Source organism: Schistocerca americana, chromosome 1, assembly GCF_021461395.2.
Source record: "Schistocerca americana isolate TAMUIC-IGC-003095 chromosome 1, iqSchAmer2.1, whole genome shotgun sequence".
NCBI lineage: Eukaryota > Metazoa > Arthropoda > Insecta > Orthoptera > Acrididae > Schistocerca > Schistocerca americana.
Genome location: NC_060119.1, coordinates 95,216,259 through 95,239,335, shown reverse-complemented (window position 1 = coordinate 95,239,335; position 23,077 = coordinate 95,216,259). Strand labels below are relative to the sequence as shown.

At 43.2% G+C, this 23,077-nt stretch overlaps 1 pseudogene; it reads right to left on the bottom strand.

The window, feature by feature from the left end:
* Positions 1-1,274: 1,274 nt before the first annotated feature.
* LOC124560862 lies at positions 1,275-1,392 on the bottom strand (annotated as a pseudogene).
* Between the last annotated feature and the right edge of the window lie 21,685 nt (positions 1,393-23,077).

Here is a 23,077-nt window from a genome sequence, read left to right as displayed (position 1 = left end):
GATTGTCAGTTTACATCTGATTTATCACCAAATGAATTCTTTTTGTTCCATTATGCCGAACAAAAAATGCATGAAGGGCGATTTTCTTCACAGAAAGGAGCCCTTGAAGCCTTCACAATACATGTTTTTTGGATATAAACATCAGAGTGGAAAAGATGTTCTCAAAAGTGATTGGGACAAATATATTCGTCCAATTAATTTTGAACATTTTAAAAGGTGGCCCACATACTTGTAATAGTTATTGAGCTCCAAGTTCATCTACGTACTTACGAATATGGAAGCTGTACTGTGTTCCACAATTACCAAGTATCTCGAAGAAAACCATCCACTGACACATAACAAGCACAAATTCAGAAGATGTGTTTCTTGTGAAACATTCCTGGCTCTTTATTGAACAGAAAGTAATGAATACTATCGGCAACGGATGTCAAGTGGATCCCGTATTTCTAGAATTCGAGAGTGCTTTTGACATCATTCCTGAGAAGAAACACTTGATCAAATTGCGTGGTTCTCGAGTATCGTCACAGCTGTTCGACTGCATTCTCGATTTCCTTTCAGGAAGGGAGCGTTTCTTTGTAATTAATGGCAAATGATTTAGAGAAGAGAAGCAGGAGTGATATCCTGAGTTCCCAAGGAACTGTTATAAATCTTCTACTCTTCGTAATCTATACAACGTGAACCAAAACTTTTTCCGACAATCATTGGAAGGAGCTAATATGGAACAAAACAAGAAAAAAATGTGCAGGAAACATGTGCTATAAAATGTGTACCGTAAGAGGTAAGAGTACTTGTTCAGTAGATGTGTTTAAAAAAATGGTTCAAATGGCTCTGAGCTATGGGACTTAACATCTATGGTCATCAGTCCCCTAGAACTTAGAACTACTTAAACCTAACTAACCTAAGGAAATCACGCAATACCCAGTCATCACGAGGCTGTGTTTAAAAGTAGCGAAAATGAACAAGTTCCCGTAGCTTTTAAGGTATGCACTTCAGATAGCACTTTTACCAGAAATTTTTTTTCTTGTTTTGGTCCATACTACCCTCTCTGACAGTTTGTCGGTGAAGGTCTCGTTCGCATTGTATAATGGAGACCCAACAGTACCGACAGGTCGCCGTGTCATCCTCAGCCCACAGGCTTCACCGGATGCGGATGCGGAGGAGTATGCGATCAGCACACCACTCTCCCGGCCGTATGTCAGTTTCCGAGACCGGAGCCGCTACTTCTCAGTCAAGTAGCTCATCAGTTTTCCTCACAGGGCTGAGTGCACCCCGATTGCCAACAGCGCTCGGCAGACCGGATGGTCGCCCATCCAAGTGCTAGCCCAGCACGACAGCGCTTAACTTCGGTGATCTGACGGGAACCGGTGTTACCACCGCGGCAAGGCTGTTGGCCACATTGTATAAACGATTTAGGAGAAGTTCTGAGCGGTCCTCTCAGCTCATGGCATATGATGCTGTGGTTGACTATCAAACGATGACAATGAGTAACAAAATAATTTGAGTAGGATATATGTAATAATTGTATTGAAATCTATTGAAGCATGCCACCGAGAAAGATCCGAGGACACAAGATATCTGCAGGGTGCGTAAATGGCAGTTCACCCTAAACAACAACAAAATTGAGCTTCTCCATGTACTAAAAAACATCATTAAATTTTGGTTTCAAGATAAGTAGCACAAATTTAAACATTTTACAATACCTAGGCAGTAAAATTAAAAACAAGTGATAATTGAATCATTATACAGAAAATGTTGACGCCAGTGCAAACACCAAAGAACGTGTTTTATTTGCAGAATGCGTACAGGATGTAACAAATCTGCTAAAGAGACTGTCTACAGTACGTGTATCAGTCCTGTTCTGGAGTATCACTGTACGGTATGGAGTTCTTACCAAAACTTTTTATCACGAAATAAAGTTGAAAGTGTCACCGATATGATAAATGAGTTTAGGTGCCAATCTTTAAAAGAGGGGAGCTTTTCGTGCGTAGAGATCTTTTTGCGAAATTAAAATGTTGAACCTTGTTCTGCAAATGACAAAATTCCAGGTCTTCCCACCTACATAGTGACAAATGCTAATCATGATAAAATAATTCAGGGATCACACGGAACGATTAAGTAGTCCATTTTCTTTTCCACATTGTGTTCAACAATGGAACGGTCGAGAAATAGTCTGCACGTTGTCCTGTAAACCGTCTACCAGTCACTTACGTGCTTTTTGCAGAGGAATTAAGCTGATGTAGATATAGGGTCATTCAACAGCCCCTACCGCTGTCGTTTTATACCACCCGCAATTCTGTAGCTGGCCTTCATAAACCACGCACAAGACTTTCATATTTTCGGGCTCACTATGTGCAAACTATTAGTCGTACAGGAAACAATGGTCAAGACCTTTTTGTAGAAAATTTAATGTAGTTAAATGTTGTACTGGAATACATTTTCGCTGGACGATACGGTTTTCAAGTTAATCAAGAAAAACGAACAAAAGACACCTTCAAGTGCACCTCCACCCCATACTCATCCCTCACTAGTCAGGATTTCTTTTACTCGTAGAATTCCTTCTTACCAGTGTACAAAAATTTCCGACTACACAATCTATTCTCGACATATGATCTTTTTTGGTCTCTACTGATTGGGGCCGGCCGCTGTGGCCGAGCGGTTCTAGGCGCTTCAGTCTGGAACGGCGCGACCGCTATGGTCGCAGGTTCGAATCCTGCCTCGGGCATGTATGTGTGTTGTGTCCTTAGGTTAGTTAGGTTTAAGTAGTTCTAAGTTCTAGGGTACTGATGACCTCATACGTTAAGTCCAATAGTGGTCAGAACCATTTGAACCATTTCTACTGATTGAGCTATTACGCCACCAGCGTAGTCGGCTACTTCGTTACCATTATTAATTTAAACGTGCCTGTGAGGGTAATGAACGAAATGCGACTTTTGTAAACGTTAAGCAAAATTAATTACGTTGACAAGTCGATTCACACTTAATTCTTACAAACACAGTAGTTTCGTAGTCAGAAGATCTGACGAATACAGCAGTGTAATTGTGTACTATATGCTGCTAAAATCCGCAAGACTGTTATGTAAAATTTGCACAAACGTCAGTTTTACAGTTTGTAAGTGCTCAACTACGTCGGTGGCTTAATAATTTCAGTCAATGAAGACTAAAAATGTCGAATGGGAGAAATAATTTGTGCATTCGCAACTACGAATATTTCTACAGTGGTAGAACACAGTGCCATGAATGAAATACTAGAAATACTGACCAGTGGGTTCTGAGTGTCTGAATGGAGATGCATTTGAAGCTTGCCTCTGTATTTTTTTCTTGAATAATTCGAAAACTACAACCCCTTGCAGAAACGTATCTCAGTACAAAATGTAACTGCATTAAATTTCCGTGAAAAAGGTTGATTTTTCTGTCAGACCAATAATTCGCGTGTGGTTCATGAAGGCCATCTGTAACATTGCGGGTTGCACAAATCGACTGCGGTAGGGGCAGCTCAATCACCTTGTATAGACGTCGGTGCACGAGTGAAAAATGACAAATGGTGTTGTTAGGCGATACTTTTGAGACACTCCCTGGAGTTTGCAGACGACACACCTCGTGATTGCACTGGGAAGAGATGGGTCGGCACTCGCCGACAAGGTGCCCCCCAGGTATCTGTGAGCACGGGCCTCTGGGAGTGTGCAGTGACGTGAGGACCCCGCCTTACAAATTGGAGGAATTAACGAGGCGACATAGGCCGCGCTGTAGCCTGGGGACAGCGGGGTGAGACCGGGAGATGTAGCGCCCCGCCGCTGCCAGAGTAATCCCTACTCCCCCCCCCCCCATCGCTCCATCCTCCCCTCCCCACCTCGTGCGAAGCTGGCGACAGGTGGCGACCGTTACAGGCGACGACGTCGGGGGTGGCCGTGGGGTTGCTGACAGGACGTCTACCTGGGCACCAGCTGGCAACCGCAGCTAGGTCTTCCAACCCCCACTCTCCCCCTCCCCTTTCATTCTTCTTTTTCCCTTTCATTACCTACGATGCCCTTGTATCCTATTGCCTTTGTTCTCGCTTGCTGAGTGAAGTCTTAGTTCGGGTGTAAAGTGCAGCACACACCGCCTAAGCTATATATGGTCCAAAGACTAAACACAGCACCACTTGACCAACGTATTCTTTTTTTATTTTTTTTTTTTTTTTTGACTCATCAATCTTCTGACTGGTTTGATGCGGCCCGCTACAAATTCCTCTCCTGTGTCAACCTCTTCGTTCAGAGCAGCACTTGCAATCTACGGATGTATTCAAATCTCTGTCTTTCTCTACACCTTTTACTCTCTGCAGCTTCCTCTACTCCCGTGGAAGTTGTTCCGTGATGTCCTAACAAATTCGCCATCATCCCGTCCCTTCTTCTTCTCAGCGTTTTTCATACATTCCTTCTCTCGCTGATTCTCTGGAGAAGCTTTTCATACCTTACCTTAGCAGTCCACCTAATTTTCAAAATCCTCCTGTAGCACCACATCTCAGCTGCGTCTGTTCTCTTCTTTTCAGTTTTCCCAAAGTCCATGTTTCACTTCCATACAATCCTGTGCTCCAACCGTACATTATCAGAAATTTCTTCCTCTGCCTTTGATACTTTTAGGCTTCTCTTCGCCAGGTATTTGCTTTTTGCCAGTGCTAGTCTGCTTTTTATGTCCTCTTTGCTTCGTCTGTCTTGGGTTATTTTACTGCCTAGGAAGCTCAATTCCTTACCTTCATCAACTTCGTGATCACTAATCCTGATATTAAGTTTATCGTTGTTCTCATTTCCGTTACTTTTCGTGTTTCTTCGATTTATAGTCAGTTTATATTTTGTACTGGTTAGACTGTTCATTCCATTCAGCAACTCCTATAATTCTTTTTCACTTAGGACAGCAATGTTATCAGCGAATTGTATCATTCATAGCCTTCCACCTTGAATTTTAATTCCACCTTGAACCTTTCTTTTGTTTCCATCATTGCTTCATCTATGTACAGATTGAACAGTAGAAGCGAAATACAACATGTATGTCTTACACTCTATCTAATCCGAGTACTTCGCTCTTGGTCTTCCCGTCTTAGTGTTCCCTCTTGGCTCTTGTACATATTGAACATTACTCGTCTTTCTCTATGATTTATGCCAATTATTCTCAGAAGTCTGCGCGTTTCGTGAAATTAACAGGAACTGACATAGCGCAAAGTTACTTCGATATCCAATAAAACTGACCAAGAAAGTCGACATCACTGTGAGAAGTATCAAAATTTATGTGGAAGACTGCTTGGAGAGCAAAGTATCAATATCCTTATCTGTGCTGTTCGCAAACCCAAGAATTAGTTTATAATAGATCAAATCGGAAACGAAAGTTGTGTTTTAGAAACAGACCAGTAAGCAATCAGCTCAGAATATGGGTCGCGCAGCTTCAGCTTATCCTCAGGAACAGCAAAGTGTGCCGAAAAGCACCAGTCGGCCGCTGTAACTCGACGGGAGCCGGGCGCCATTCACAAAATTATTTATCCACACTGTAGCTGGGCGAGGAATGCCTCTACTACCTTGCTAACACTCTGTGCCAACAACCCTACATGGAGCGGACGACTCTGTGCTGTTGCCAGTGTGACGGATGAGAACTGTTGCAGAATTCGTGAAGAAGCAGGGTAAAGCACATATAACTTCCCTTCTTTTGTGTACGAGATGCCCAGTTTCAAACACCAAGCTGGTATTGGGCCGAAGCAGTGTCTTCACCATTAGTCAGTCTTCCGTGCCAAATGCAATGTACTGGCTGAACGACATTTGTAGATCGAATGCAACTGACTCTCTCATGCTGGTCAGATAGTACCATGGCGTCTTGCACTTTGAAGTACACATGGAAAGGCAGAAATGTCGTGCTCAATTATTCTCTGAGGGCTATGGCGTTCACTGAGCACAGAGGGTGTAGGTGCCTGTCCAGTTCAAAAGCCATGGAGCAAGTTGCTGCCTGTGAAACCGTCTGCTTCCCCAAAGGAGGTCCTCTTCAACTGATCAGACTGACTGCCTTCTGCCGTCAAAAAGGGCCATAGAGAGGTTTCTGGCAACACACCATCCCAGTTAGTTGAACACCAGGCTGCCCTTCCAAGCTCATTATTCCAGCATACTCATTCAATTAGCAGAGAAATAGAGGCAAAATGAATTAATATCAGAAAGCCATTCCTGACAGTAACTTGACAGTGTAACAGTAACGTCACATTACTCTACATTTCAAGTTAATATTTGTCGTAACGTACTGTTAAGCCTTTTAAATTGCAATGACCAGTGTGTATATACGAAAAGATGCTCCGTAAGATTGTGTCATAGCTATTAGTATATGATCAGGCACAGAAATGAACGCCTTTCGGAAGTCTGTGAAGACTGAATCTACTCACCAACGTACATGTTCTATTTGTAACACGTTGTATTTAAATAAAGAAAGCCGTTTTCCACTCTCAAGGCGTCTTACCCCACCCAGCGTAGTGCAAGATGTAGCATAAGAGCTCTTAACTCACTAAATCTACTTGTACTTTTATGCCTCTTTAGCCTAAATCTAACAGGATTCTCACAATTTGACCATAAAGTGCTTAACTGAACGCATCTGGTTTATTAGTATTCACCATCGGTTCTGAAAACTTTACTTCGTGTATGCACGGAATTGTATGGAGAGTAAAATGCTATATATTCTTAAAAATATTTATATAACTTGTGGACAGTTAAGCCACGCTTCACCAGTTGTGCACCATCTTGTACCTCGAAACAGAAGAAAGTTTTTTATCTTGGAAGATATGGTGCTTCCAAGTGAACTGCGTTTCTTCAATGTCTCTACATTTTTACTTGTCTTAAAAATGAAAATTTATGTTAGTTACCAATTGCTTCTTATTCAAAATGCGTTTAACTTGTAACACGTTTTTCATAACAGTTCTGCTTGATTTGATTATGTTACTGTTTTTTGGTGTGTAATACATTACTGGAAAGATTTTGTCAACAGTTACGCTTTTAAATTTCAGCCGAATATTTCTTCCTAAGGATAAAGAACCTCAACTTTCGGAAGTAATTTTTGTGTTCTCAGAAAAACACTGTAGTACATAAAAAGTGAATGCTATAATTTAAAAATGGATTAAGAAAATATATTAAACTGCTATTACAGGGATAGCTAGAGCAAATACCTGGAAAGAGCACCAAGCTACAACACTCTTCCCGTCTCTCTCTATGGCTTACACCTATTTTCCTGAGATTTTTGTGCGTCTTGGACGGATATGTGAAAATCGCACCCACTGAAAATCGCAACCAGCCATAAATCTGAGAAATTCGCACCCAGTTTTGCTGGAAGCTACCTGCTCAAGGGCAAAGCCTACCAGCGCCCTTGGGAGTTGTCATCCACCGGAAACTATCCCAGTGCGTCGGCACCCACCTCCACTCGGGAAGTCCTCGTCCACTCAAGTGACTGACGGCTTGGATAGTCACTGTCAGTGTCAGTCTTTCGGAGTTTTCAGCTCATTCGCCTTGTATCTCTGTGTGCTTATATGTTCGATATGGAACTGTCAACAGCCAGCCACGGTAAACCATGTGCCCACTATGATGGTTACTTGTACATCGTAAAGAGAACCAAAGTAGATGGGACTGTGGTATGTCACTGTTAGAAACATAGAACAACGTACTGCCGAGAAATGCTTAAGACGAAAGACTGTCTCGTGCTTAGTTCAAACGAGCATCAATGTGGGGCACCGGATGACGATCGCTTAGAAGTAAAAAAGACGTTGAACCAGTCGGAGAACGGACTTCGATTTCTAAAATTTATACCGAAGAGTTAGGCGATTTACACAATCGAGGATATGATGTTCTTACCGAAATGCCAGAACAGCAAGCAATGAAGAGGATATTATACATGCACCGGGCCAAATCACACGGCAATCAGAAAGAGGCAGAAACACGACGAGAATTTGATGTTTAAGCAGAGTTACTAACCATGAATAATGGCAGCAATTCTCTCTTAAGTGGGGTGCCCTGCCCACTCGTCTCTTATAGTTCGCCTAAAGGATGCTGCTTTTTCGTATAGCTATAGAACAATTCAAGCAAATCACGTCAATGGTTTTTATTACAATAAAGTAGATGGACAATACTTAACGTTGGTTTTTAATTCCGTGTCGCAAGCTTTTGGCGACATGAAAATAATCATTATCTTTCGCTATGTAGAATGTCCATGCAAGTAATGGATGTGGATCACAAGTAACAGCTCTTCTAGTGCTCTCTTCTAATCCGGGTCTGCTAGTGTCCGTCTTCTACTGTCTGGCAGCGGCTGGCAGGAGCGTGGCTTATATTCTCCTCTCGTAGAGGCCGCTCCTGCCGTGGTGCGGTCCTAGCTAGCGAACTATTGACTGACGTCGTCTCACAGCCTCCTCTGCTCTTGCGTTCTTCATGTTCTGCAGGCGGTTTCGTTACGCCGGAACCCAAAGAATTTATTAAAGCAGAAGACCAGAATTGACCAGAGTTATAGAGCGTGCAAAGTAATGTGTACAACCATCGCAATAAAATAATAACAGTTGGCAAATTGATGTCCATTTAAAACACGTGATGAAGCTTCAAAAACGTTCAGGCATCTTAATAACCGATGTAGAATAAAATTTCTGTTCAGTACTGCGGATCTTCCAAAACGGTAGCAGTGAGAACGTCCTTTTTCAGAATTCGCTCTTGTTGTTGTTGTTGTGGTCTTCAGTCCTGAGACTGGTTTGATGCAGCTCTCCATGCTACTCTATCCTGCGCAAGCTTCTTCATCTCCCAGTACCTACCGCAACCTACATCCTTCTGAATCTGCTTAGTGTATTGATCTCTTGGTCTCCCTCTACGATTTTTACCCTCCACGCTGCCCTCCAATGCTAAGTTTGTGATCCCTTGATGCCTCAAAACATGTCCTACCAACCGATCCCTTCTTCTAGTCAAGTTGTGCCACAAACTACTCTTCACGCCAATCCTATTCAATACCTCCTCATTAGTTACGTGATCTACCCACCTTATCTTCAGCATTCTTCTGTAGCACCACATTTCGAAAGCTTCTATTCTCTTCTTGTCCAAACTGGTTATCGTCCATGTTTCACTTCCATACATGGCTACACTCCATACAAATACTTTCAGAAACGACTTCCTGACACTTAAATCTATACTCGATGTTAACAAATTTCTCTTCTTCAGAAACGATTTCCTTGCCATTGCCAGTCTACATTTTATATCCTCTCTACTTCGACCATCATCAGTTATTTTACTCCCTAAATAGCGAAACTCCTTTACTACTTTAAGTGTCTCATTTCCTAATCTAATCCCTTCAACATCACCCGATTTAATTTGACTACATTCCATTATCCTCGTTTTGCTTTTGTTGATGTTCATCTTATATCCTCCTTTCAAGACACTGTCCATTCCGTTCAACTGCTCTTCCAAGTCATTTGCTGTCTCTGACAGAATTACAATGTCATCGGCGAACCTCAAAGTTTTTACTTCTTCTCCATGAATTTTAATACCTACTCCGAATTTTTCTTTTGTTTCCTTTACTGCTTGCTCAATATACAGATTGAACAACATCGAGGAGAGGCTACATCCCTGTCGCTCTTTGTATACATTATTTTCTGTTTCTTTCGCTCTAGCTGTAGATGTATTTCCGACGTAAAGCAAAGCAATTAGGTGTGACCAATAAAAGCGTAGGCAAAGTAAACATTTGGCCACTAATCACGTCGATGGATCTATTGTTGGTTGTTTCATTTGCCCAATTTTACATTCTTGTAGCTGCTTCTGTATTCTTGGAGCTGTGGTTGGCATAATTCATTAGACGAACCTAATCTCCGAGAACGAAATAATGCTGTTTAAGGTGACCTGACACAGCAGCACTGTCGGGTGAGGAAGAAAAATCGAGGCGGAGAGTGAAAGGCAAACACACACAAACACGAACTGAGACGGATATGACCTGGGCACTGAAGTGTTGCAGCAATGTTGCTGGCAACACTATTACGGCCACACATTGCCGTATAATTTAAGGCCTTCGTCTCTCCTACCTGCCGAGCAGCGATACTACCTGCCGGGTGGAGAGATTATAAGACCTTTCTCTGACCTTTTCTGGGTGCGAATTTCGCTGGTTGCGAATTTCAGACACCGTCTTGGACCACTTCACGTTATCGAACGATTTTCTAGGTCGACAACTTAAACCTCTGTTATCACACGCAGCATCAGAACTACCTCTCTGGTGATTGTACAGTCATACAACAGACCTTCAATTTTTCTTTCCATTATTCTCTACATTATTCTCGTAAGCAACTTGATGCATGATATGTCGAGCAGACTGTACGATAGATCTGGCTCTTATGTTCCTTAAATCTCTTAGCTGTTGCATGTACAATAGTTTTCCAGAAATCTGATGTACATCTCAAGACTCATAGATTCCACACACTAACTCTAATACTTGTTTGGTTACGAATTCCCCACCGATCTCACACATTTCGCAGAAACGTATTCTATCCCTTCCGTCTTACTTGATCTCATGACTTCCAAAGATCTGTTAATCTCTAATACTGGATGGCCTCTGTCTTCCTTAAAAATTATGGTACCTTTCCTTCTAGTATCATATCCACGAAAACCATTCCAGGTTAAGATAATAATAGGCACAACGTTCCAGAGCGATTCCCATTCAAATTTTAAAAATTTTGGCTCAGTTTTTAAGGCAAAAAATTAACTAAATACTTGATTCCACCGGTAAAAGCGAAAAATCTACCAGAAAATATGTTCACAAAAAGTTTTAAGTCACTTCATCTTTCACATTTTCGTATGTACTCAGAATTCTCATAAAAGACTTTCCTTCAGTGCCTCCCTCACTTTGCGAGATCATTTCGCGGCAGCAACCTCGCCAAGCGGTCTACCGAAGTATTAAATGCGGCTACGAATACCTTCAGCAGTGGGTTCGAGCAAATATTCCCTCGCTGCCTCAAGAAGCCACAAGAAACAAACAGCAAACTCGCGCTCAGAGAGAGAACCAACCTTGGAGCGCCCGGGGGCCGCGGAATTAATTCCCTCCTCTTGCAGCCGCCGGCAAGGAGATCATGGGCAACGAGCGGAAACAGTTAGTGAGCGAATGCAGATCACGTTAACGTCTGCTTTAAAGCCGCCCACACAGGGAAAGCGGTGCTAGCGACGGAATGTGGCCTCAAGTGTGACAAACGACGCCTGCTCTTCAGACCTCTACAGACAGTCTCGAGTTTATTTCAGTTTTATTATTCACCCAGTAAACAATCAAACGAGCAGTGTTAAACAGCCAAGTGACGTAGGTCGACAGGTATAATGTTTCCGCCGGCCGGAGTGGCCGAGCGGTTCTAGGCGCTACAGTCTGGAACCGCGCGACCGCTACGACCGCAGGTTCGAATCCTGCCTCGGGCATGGATGTGTGTGATGTCCTTAGGTTAGTTGGGTTTAAGTAGTTCTAAGTTCTAGGGGACTGATGACCTGAAAAGTTAAGTCCCATAGTGCTCAGAGCCATTTTTTTATAATGTTTCCTGCAATTTCTCTAAATATCAAAAGTTTCCTCACAGTGGTAGATAATGTGTACATCTGAATGTACGATATAATTTTCTACTAACCTCGTCGCGCTTTTCGAAAATCCGAGATCAACTGCGGCCAGTAGATCTATTCCAAATCGACTCCTGCAGATTTGAATAGGCTTCATCACAACCTAAATTTTACGTAATAGAAGTTACATCTGATGTAACGTAACGTACATTACCGGCCTTTCCACAAAATTGCTTGAAATTGTCCATCTGTTTTCAAAACAAATTATTGTACTTACAGGTTGACACTTATTGAACTATATGAAATAAAATCGTCATAACTTCTGAACGGCTTGCGTTAGGAGGTTCGAATCGCACGGCTGGCCACAGGGAATGATGGAGATTAGTTTGCGCTGAATGGTTTCGTTTAGCGATGAACCCACTTTCATTTGAATGGTTTCGTCAATACGCAAAATCGGTGCATTTGGGGTACTGAGAACCCGCATTTCGCGATCGAGAATTCTTTTCACCCTCGACAGGTGACTGTGTGGTGTCCAGTCACGGAATAATCGGCGGATATTCCTTTATGGCGCGGTGACTACCAAACGGTACCTGTAGGTTTTCAAAAATGATTTCATCCCCATTATCCAAAGTGACCCTGATTTCGACAAGATGGGGCTCGACCCCATCGAAGCAGGAGAGTGCCGGATGTCCTGGAGGAGTACTTTGGGGACCGCATTCTGGCTCTGGGGTACTCAGACGCCAATGGCATGGGCCTGGATTGGCCGCCATATTCTCCGGATCCCAACACAAGCAACTCCTTTTTGTGGGGCTATATTTAAGACAAGGTGTGCAGCAATAAAAAACCACTGCTGAGCTGAAAACAGCCATTCAGGAGGTCATCGACAGCATCCATGTTCCAATACTTCAGCGGGTCATGCAGAATTTCGCTATTCGTCTGCACCACATCATCGTGAATGATGGAAGGCATATTGAGCGTGTCATAACCTAAAATCTGTAGTGACGTTTACATGTTGAATAAAGTGTTGGCACGGCATAGTTTGTAAGTAATTTACGTTTTTTTTTCATATAGTTCAATAATTGTCAACCTGTATATTTACTTTATCGGCTTTTTTCGTATGCTTCAAGTTTTCCTACTTGGTTTCTGATGTGGGTTACCAACACAAGGATAGCGTACCAATAGGAACAAGGAAGGAGGCATGAAGGGCGCCAAAAACAGATATAACAATCATCCATTTATTGCACCATTACACACGCACATCATGATATATGACACATTATAATTGCCATATTCAAATCTATTATGACAAACAATATGTATCACGAAGGGCACACACAATGGAGTTTAAGAAATTACAATGGCACATCAACTCCACTATGACGAACAGTGTGCATAATGAAGGCCGCACAATTTTACCAATGTAAGAAATTAAAATAATACTAGCATAAAATTAACTAAAATGCCTTGAAGGAAATGTTTATGAGAAGAACATGACGGGGCTAGAAGGGAGGAGGCAACACAATACTTAACTCAGATGCACGAAAACAAACAACGGACACCAGGCTGCGTCAACAACGGACACGTAAGGCACGGAACTGCTCTCTCCGTTGCGGTTCCGCGCGTTCTACCCAAGTAATAACTACCTAAAACATTTTAATACTTGGAACAGTACACCAGTGATCAGCAAATTTAAAAAAAAAAAACATGACATAAAAATACAATAATTTAAGAAAATCACGCCGGCCGAAGTGGCCGTGCGGTTAAAGGCGCTGCAGTCTGGAACCGCAAGACCGCTACGGTCGCAGGTTCGAATCCTGCCTCGGGCATGGATGTTTGTGATGTCCTTAGGTTAGTTACGTTTAACTAGTTCTAAGTTCTAGGGGACTAATGACCTCAGCAGTTGAGTCCCATAGTGCTCAGAGCCATTAAATTAAATTATTAAGAAAATCACATCCTATGACTATGAGCTTAAGGTCTTTCGGTAACTAACAGATTACGAAACAGGTAAAGGGGCAAGTGCCACTATTAAATTACACTACTAAATTTCTCAGTACCCAAGTTGCAATTATCGCAACAGGAATTAAACTATTTAAGTTATTTTACTTTAAAATAATAATAAAATCGTTTCATACAGCAGAAGACCAAGAATGGCCCGATCAGTACTCCCCAGTGAAGCAGTTCACACAAATGGTACTCCACGGCTCCGAGCACACAGCCCCATACAAAATGCAACACAACCACAGCGACCTGGCGTACTACCAGAACCACCAGGCATTAAACCACAATCTTACTAAACCAAAACAAGGACCGACTTTTAAAATAACGAGACCTAGCGCGGGCCGGACAACAGACCAAATGCCGGGAAATCCATAAAAAACCTCAGCCAACTTAATATCAAAACAACAATTTATGAACAATATGCAAAACACAAGACCTCTCAGTCCAAGGGCTTCCGTTTAATCGCGAAGGTGGCTCCGACCCGCCTGCTGAGGTGCCAAGCGTCTTACGGAGTGACGAATCAAGCTTAACCTTCCTTAACGGAAAGCGGAAGCACCACAAGACAAAATAAACTCCAATCTAACTGCGCAAGCCAAACTCTAAGGAGTGCCACTCGAAGAATATGCACTTGAAGATCAAACAGAAATCACCCAGACTAACGTGCCGCTGAACGACGCACTTCCATCACCAGCGTCTAGTAGAGTACGGAGAGCAGCGTAGCCCATCGATATACGTCCATGGGACGGTAAACGAGGATAGCATTCCCAGCGACGGAGAGACAGGAACACGAAATGACATCCCGCCGCACATAGAAGGTATTTCAAACTCAGGCTCGACAAACTACAACAGGCGAGATTTTGCTCCCCTTGCGAATCGAGTTAAACGGCACACCACGCCGCTGTCCATACTATTAACCGTAAAATCGCGGTCCGGTCTTCCCATCGGGCCCCACTCGGCGTCCAGACGCAGACAACCACAGCCGAGCCGAACTGTCTCCACGCCAAGACAGCCACCTCTTCCCTCCTCACACGCCTCCAGCTAAGCTCCGGCCAGCCAGCACACACGGAAACAACCGCCTAACGCCAAAGCGCCGTCTGAGTGAAAACTCAGCACTAAGATCGTTACGGACTTGGAAATAACCGAGCACCGTAACAGTTTCTCTTTCGACAGTTATCTACAGCTTTATGAGGATGTACTGGAAGTTAGAAGTACTCCTCGTTTGTAGTTACATAGGGTCTGTGTGGAATGGCTCCCTTCCACCAACCCTGCAAACCCCAGCGTGAGAACCTGCACGTCTTAGATACGACAATTGTTTAGAAAAAACTTTTCAAGCGATTGATGTATTTCAGTCGAAACATGAGGTCAAAATACCTCGATTCTGATAATTAACTCTACTTAATATGAATTAATTTCAAACATCAATAAAGATACTTTGATAAATTTCGTCGAACTTGCATGGAAAGAAATATCCAATTTCAATTTCGTAATATCTAATCAAACGAAGTTTTCAATGACATCAGCATACATACGTGCAAGTCACCGCATGGTATGGAACAGAGGGTACTTTGTACCACTAAAGGACGCAAACCGTTTTGGCTGGGCGCCCTTTCATTTTCATTACATGTATGATGTTTGTTTATTGATGTTGTGCTGGCAAAGTTATGGAGTGACAGTGATTTGATACTGAGAGGTTTGACAACTTGTTGCTCTGGTTGCTGGGGTGATGCATCATCCCTTCCAACCGTGCACAGGCAGGGTGACGACTCCAGCGAGTGACCAAATGGTGTAAGTTGCCCTGAAGATGACCCCATCGCGGGATGAAACAGGTTGGCGGCAAAACAAATAATGCGATTGTGATTGTCATTTTGAATAATTGATTATAAGTAAATTAATCACTGTTTATCTCCATATAACTATGTTGTCTAAAAATAATAGAACGAAGATTACAGTTACATCTACATACATACGTGCAAGCCATTGCATAGTATATATCGGAGGCAAAATGAACAGGATATAGTAAATGAGCGAATAAATTCAGTAATATAGTGGCATTGTTTCCTGAAATCAGGCACCATACACTTAAAAAACATAAAATCAGCATCATGGGGTGATGTTTCCCGGTGTCTTTTCATGTAATTAAGTCTTTCTCTCACTTCCAGCTTCTGTTTGTATCGGCAGAATACCAAGAAGATAAACTCGAGGCAACTTCGCACTCCACATAGCAGGCAGTAGCCGCGCATATGGCTCGTACCTGCCACCCTTGTCGCGGGGAATCTCCCATATGTACCATGTGTTTTCTCGAGAACAGAAACAGATATGATCCTCTTTCCACCGTTAAAAACAATTTCGATACGTTAGCTGTGTTTCGTACGCAGTGACGTATGTCCTAAAATCTACCAAACATAAACTGGCCAGCGACTACATTTTTCACTGCAAGCTTTTCAAAATATGCGCAATATTCTACTTCACGTCGAGATACCACGATAACTATGAGCAGTAACGAAAAGAAAACAAGTTAATTACCAGGCTGCAATGTGTGGCTACAGGATGTCGACGAATAATATCTTTGAAGCAAAGAGTTTACTTAGAATCGAATAAGAAAGACTGCATAGCGGAGAACACAGGTGAATTCCAGAATAGTGGTTTTCATTTTTTCACACGAAAGCTGAAACTTTTACTGAGAAACTAACTGCAGAAATGGATGTAGCATTGCTTCATCTATGTGAAACAATTTTTAGAGGCGAATCGGATGACATGAAATTTCACTCTTACTGTACCCTGCGATACGTTTTTCTTGGAGCGACCAGCACCTCATTGGTTGGGGTACCCAGATGGAGGAGGAAGCTCGCGGCCGAGAGGCCACTCTATTTGCTTCTGTCCTCTGTGGGCTTAACTTTGGCTGCCACAAAGGTGGAACGCAGAGAAGTTGTTGGACCGGCACGCCTGACCCGTTGCTAATGTGGGACTGGCGCTTTTGTTCTCTTGCTGTCCCATGTCCCTGCCTTGGTGTAACAGTGGTCCTCGGATGGCTGGAGCCTCCTAAACCACCTTCCAGTGGCGGAGGAGTGTTCTGGATGTTTGTCGGAGTTTTCTGGTTGAATGGCTGTGCGTCAGCTCTCTGAGTTCTGTTATCTGTAGGCATACTGAAAGTTAGCATCCCAGGTAACAACACTTGCGGCGCACCGGGGTGGCTGTCAGACTGTTGCTCACATAGCCAACACGTTTCGGTGTGTCCTTTTGTGTTCTAACACCTACTACACTCATGCACATAAATTAAGGATAATTGCAGAATGTAGTGCCACACAAGGTAGCACTACACAGACCTGGCGCAAACAGCATAAGCACATAAGGAACACGCACGACACAGACCTGTAAGTCCACGGTATTGATGAAAAGTTGAGAAAAACGCCCCGAAACGCATGTGCTTCAAAACTCCACTGTTTCCTGCACATGTACCGTGACACAAATATGGGATATGATCACCATGCACACGTACACAGCCCGCATAACGGGTTGGCAACTCTGGATCAGATGGTCGAGCAGCTGCTGGGGTATAGCCTCACATTCTTGCACCAGCGCATGTCAGAGCCCCTGAAGTGTCATAGGTGTTTGAAGACATGCAGCGATACGTCGACCGAGAGCATCCCAGACGTGTTCGATGGGGATTAGGTTTGGAGAACAGATAGGCCACTCCATTCGCCTGATATCTTCTGTTTGAAGGTACTTCACCACGATGGCAGCACGATGGGGTCGTGCATCATCATCCATCAAGAGGAAGGTGGGACCCGCTGCACCCCTGAAAAGGTGGACATACTGGTGCAAAATGACGTCCCGATACACCTAATCTGTTACAGGTCCTCTGTCAAAGACATGCAGGGGTGTACGTGCACCAATCATAATCCCACCCCACACTATCAAACCACAACCTCCATACAGGTCCCTTTCAAGGACATTAAAGGTTTGGTATCTGGTTCCTGGTTCACGCCAGATGAAAACCCGGCAAGAATCACTGTTCCGACTATACCTGGACTCGTCTGTGAACATCACATGGGACCACTGTTCCAATGACCATGTACTGTGTTGTCAACACCAGGCTTTACGGGCTCTCCTGTGACCAGCGGTCAGTGGAATGCACCTTGCAGGTCTCCGGGCGAATAAACCATGTCTGTTCAGTCGTCTGTAGACTGTGTGTCTGGAGACAACTGTTCCAGTGGCTGTGGTAAAGTCCCAAGCAAGGCTACCTGCGGGCAGTGATGGTGATACGTCGGTCTTCTTGTGATGTTATAAACTGTGGACGTACCGCACTGTAGCGCCTGGACATGTTTCCTGTCTGCTATGATCTTGAGATCACTTTGTGGCACACGGAGGGCGCATGCTACGACCTGCTGTGTTTGACCAGCCTCCAGTCGCCCTAGTATTCCACCCCTCATAACGTCATCAATATGTGTTCTTTGAGCCATCTTAAACACACTGTCACAATTAGCACGTCTGAAAACTCACTTACTCGCTGCACCGTACTGTGACATGCAGCAACACACCTCTGCGTATGTGGACTGCTGCCAGCGCCACCGTGCAACGACCGCAGGTCACATGCACCGCATGGTCATACCCCGAGTTGATTTAAACCCGCAAATCACCAGCCAGAGCGTTGTTTCACCATGTATCAGCACTATCCTTAATTTATGAACATTAGTGTAGATCCCCGCGTGCCTAAAACGTGTGCATATTGATTGGCGATCACTCTGTGACGTCAGTTAACGTAACGAGGCCCTTCTAATTTTGGGCAGCAAGATCCCCTATTGGGGGAGCGTGTTTTATTCATCTTTGGTTGGGAGTAATTGGGGAGTGGTCTGTTTAGCTGTAGCTAGGAGAAATCCTGCAGTCCGCTATTGGCCATGTTGAGTTTTGGAGGAATCGACTTGGTGTAATTTTTCGGGTGCTGTGCACGGAATGCGACATTTATTATTCCGATCTGGACCATCGGACGAGTGGGTTAGTGTCCAAGGGTACTACTTGCCCACTATGTCCTCTATTTATTGTTGGCTGGATGTATTCCAATCTCTGTCTTCCTCCAACGGTTTTAACCGCTACAGCTCTGTCAAGTAGCCTACTATGAAGGCTATTCCTTACTGTCGTAACCCGTATTCTGTCATAGTGTCCCTAGTTATTGTTAGTGTCTTCCACCTGATTCTCTACTAGCAGATTCTGCGGAGAACCGTCTCATTTCTTCCATTTGCGTCCTTCTTTCTTTCAGCATCCTCCTATAGCACCACATCGGGAAAGATTCAGTTCTCTTCCTATTTTCTCACTGTAAATGATTCATGTTCACACAGTGCTGTTCTCCCAACATACATTCACAGAAATTTCTTCCTCGCACTAAGTATTTCATCGGTGTGCCCTCACTCCATGTTCTGTACTCTGTTCATTCTGTTCAACAGGCCCTGTAGTTCTTCTTCTCCTTCACTGAGAAGCGAATTTATCATTGACATACTTCCACACAAATTTTTAATTCCACACCTGAAACTTTCTTTTTATTTGCATCATTCCTTCTTCGATGTATACATTGGGAAGGGGGAATGAAAGATTCCATCCCTGCCTTACTCACTTTTAATCCAAACACTTCGTTCTTAGCATTCGAGTCCTATTATTTTATTCACTGATTACCCAAAACATCATGACCAGTGCCCACCGCGATGTTGGATGTCGCCTGGTGGCGTTGAGGGCACTTCGACGCGGTAAGAAAAGTAGGTAAGAGAAGGAGACACGAACTGGGAATCACCCTAGCGAAGATATAGGATCCAAATGGGGAAATGCTTTGAGATAAGTAACTTTGATAAAAGGCAGATTATTATTACGCAGAGCCAGTGAAAGAGTATCTCAAAAACGGCGAAGCTGGTCGAATGTCCACGTGCTTCTGTCGTGAGCATTAACGAAAAGAGGTAGCAGAGTGAAAGTACCGCTAGAAGCCAAATGGTTGGACGTCCACGACCCTTCACAGAACGTGGGGTGCGGAGGCTTGTCTGCTCTGTAAAGCGGGATAGACGATGATCTGTGGCATCTCTGCCGAAAGAGCACAGTGATGGTGTACGCACAAGTGTTCCGTAGCACACCGTTCATTGTACATTGATGAAAATGGAACTCGGCAGCAGGTCACACTTCGTGGTCATATGTTGATCCAACGATATCGTCGATTTTGATTGTAATTGGCTCGGGACCATTGGAACAGTAGGTAGCTGGACACATGTCAGCTCTGCGAGTGAATCACGTTTTTTCTATACTAGGTCTCTGGTCGTCTCCACAAACGCCGTCATCGAGGTGAACGGCGGCTCGAAACGTGCAGCACACTATGAACGCGGGCTGGTGGGGGCAGTATTATGCTATGGGGGACATTCCCTGCGTTTGCGTGGAACTTGTGGTAGTAATCGAAGACAGGCTGACAGCTGCAAACCACCTGCATCCGTTCATGCTTGATGTCTTCCCCGACGGCGATGTCATCTGAAACGTCCCATTTGAAAAGTTATGAATGATAGTGCTGGAAAAACTCTTACGTTACTTGATTTTCAAACAGCTGAGTAAAACTGAACGTACTCAGAAATTTCTCTCTATACTTGTTCTGATCACCACGAAACTGACACACAATCAGACTTTCAATAATTCCTACAAAAGAATGGCCCTGACTAACAATAACCTACACCTTTCATGAATCACTTCGGTGCAAAAGCCTTCGTTACTCGAACTACTACAATACAGCGAGCGCCAATACTGCCAGCTAAATAAAAGATTATAACTACTGAAGGCACTAACTACTGATAGGCATAGTTAGCAAATGAAAGATTTTGGTAGAAAACAAACAATGTATTTACCTTAATAATGTTCAAAAGTCATCGTATATATCTCTATCAATTCATGACAACCCACTTCACACACGTCCAGATAGCCCGCTTATAGCAACCTCTCAAAACTCTGGTATTTCTCTCTTCACATCCTACACTGCTGGCAGCTCACCTCCAACTGCCCAACGCTACGCGCTGTTCACATCCAACTGCCCAACACTACAATAGCGAATATTCCAACAATGAGTCCAACCAGCCACAGACCACACACAGCACAGTCAGCGATTTTCATACAGAGTACTACGTTGCGTTACCAGCATAAAAACCTAAACAGTCTACTTACACATCGTTCAGCAATAAAACTGTCCGTATCTCAGAGCGAGAACCGTGCTACAGCGGATTGTGGAGCATTATAGTGAACTTACGTTGATGCCTCGGCGCCCAAAGTCGCGTGATGTAAATCCTTTGGGACCCATCTGGGTCGCTATCGGTCGCAGTCACCATGTACCCAAATCAGCGGCCCGTTATTTACGCGAATACATGACCTGTGCGTAGACATCTAAATGCACATACCTCCAAGAACCTACCAAAAGGTATTGGATTCCTGATACGCAGAATCAGTGATGTATTTCGTTCCCAAGACGGACAAACAAGGTATCAAGCAGGTAGTCATTATTTCTGGCTCATCAGTGTATATTGTTCATTGTCCTTTTTTTTATAGTGCTTACACTCATTTTCTTGAAATTTCAAACATCATGCACCGTTCTAAATTATCAAACGTTTTCTATAGGCCTACAAGTCCTATAGAGGTGCTTGATTTTTCTTAAGTCTTATCTCCGTTATCAAGGGCAACGTCAGAACTGCCTTTACGGTGCCTTTACCCTAAGCGAAACTGACTATCATCCAACGGATCTCTGATTTTCTTTTCAATCTACTGTATACTGTTTTTGACAGCGACTTAAACTTATGACGTGTGAATCTGGTTGTGTGATAGCTCTCGCACGTATCTACCCCTCAGGTTAGATTTTGGCATGCAAAAGAATATTTCTGCAACCCTGAGCGCAGAATAATCGCGAAGTAAACTGTGTAAAAACAGACATAATGTCTTATGGCGTAACAGCAATCAGTGATTTTATAATGTTACTTAAAATTCGTCTTGATTGCAATTTTTTTGTTTTGTTTTTATTCATATGACCGGTTTCGGTTCATTCAGAACCATCTTCAGATCTGATATTTCAGTTACAGGAGTAACCCGTCCAAATCCAGCAACTTTCAAATGCTGGATTTGGACGGGTTACTCCTGTAACTGAAATATCAGATCTGAAGATGGTTCTGAATGAACCGAAACCGGTGAATAAAAAAAAAAAAAAATTGCAATCAAGACGGATTTTAAGTAACATTGTAAACTGTGTAGAAATTTAGAACATACGCCCGAAGTAACCTAACCAGTCGCTTAATATTCATCACTGCGACTAATAAAATGATCTCACTTGATTTTTTATTCATCATTGTAGAAACTCAGATGAAGTTTACACCAACCAGAAAAATCTAGACCACGTCCTGAAACAGAGAGAAGTGAACTCGACGTAAAGTACAGCCAAATGGTGCCTGCACATTCAAGCAACGAACACAACGTGGCTTCCCAGCCGCAAAATCTTTCCACTAGCTGATAGACAAATTAACCTCCCAAAGCTGCGAAAAAGATTTAGTTTGGGTTAGAAAGAGGTTGCTCTAACAGGTTAATTTTTAATTCGATGAGTCGAAGCTGAGTACAGCAAGAACACAGGAAATACAATACAGGTAATGTCACGATTTATGAAGAGCAAAAACGCAGTGGGTGCAACGAAACTGCCTAATTGACAGTTAACCTTCCCCTGCTGTGTTGACGTTATGTATTTTGTTATTGTCGTTTCTAATACCCCTCATAATCTTCGGGTTCATTCCGCTAATCTTCGAGCTGCATTCCTGGTTTTCTGAGTGTTCGTTGTATCAAGCCAGTAAGGAACAAAAGTCATACTGTTTGGGTTACACATCCTTGGTACGCTTTTTTTTATTGGTTTCTAGTAAAGGCCATCTCACCAAATACAACCGACTATACCTTTACAAAAAAAGGCAAAAAGGCGGATAAAACAGTTGATAAGTATGGCAATGGACCTGTTCGCGGAGCTAAGAGCAACACTAAGCGATAACTCATCCTTAGTTTTTAAATTATTGTACAGTGTAATTGTCGTTGGATGATGGTGTTTATCAGATTCTATTAGTATAGGTTCTCTATCCCCCTCAATGAGAGATGAGTCACAGCTTGGAGAGAGTATTAACTTTACCAAACGTGTCATTTTTTATTAGAATTATGTTATCTGCTCTTAGTATGTTGATAGTAACAGTTCAGTTTTTCGTGGGCGTCGAATTAAGAAACCAAATGTGGAGTGGAATCTGTTGCTAAATCGTTCAGTAAAATGGATTTTTTATGTCTCGGTCCATGTCTACTAACGTAGCCCATTCCGCTATTGCTTCGTTGGCTAGTGTACTATGGTAGGGGTACTACAATGGGGATTAAATGCAGTGCTGTTTCCGCTAATTGGTCTGCACGCTCGTTGCCCGTAATATGCACATGTGGCACATTGAGGCGTTCAGTGCGGATGGCCTCTTTGTGACTTGCAAAAATTATATATAAACGAGTGAAATTAATGTCGAATCCATACTTTTTTT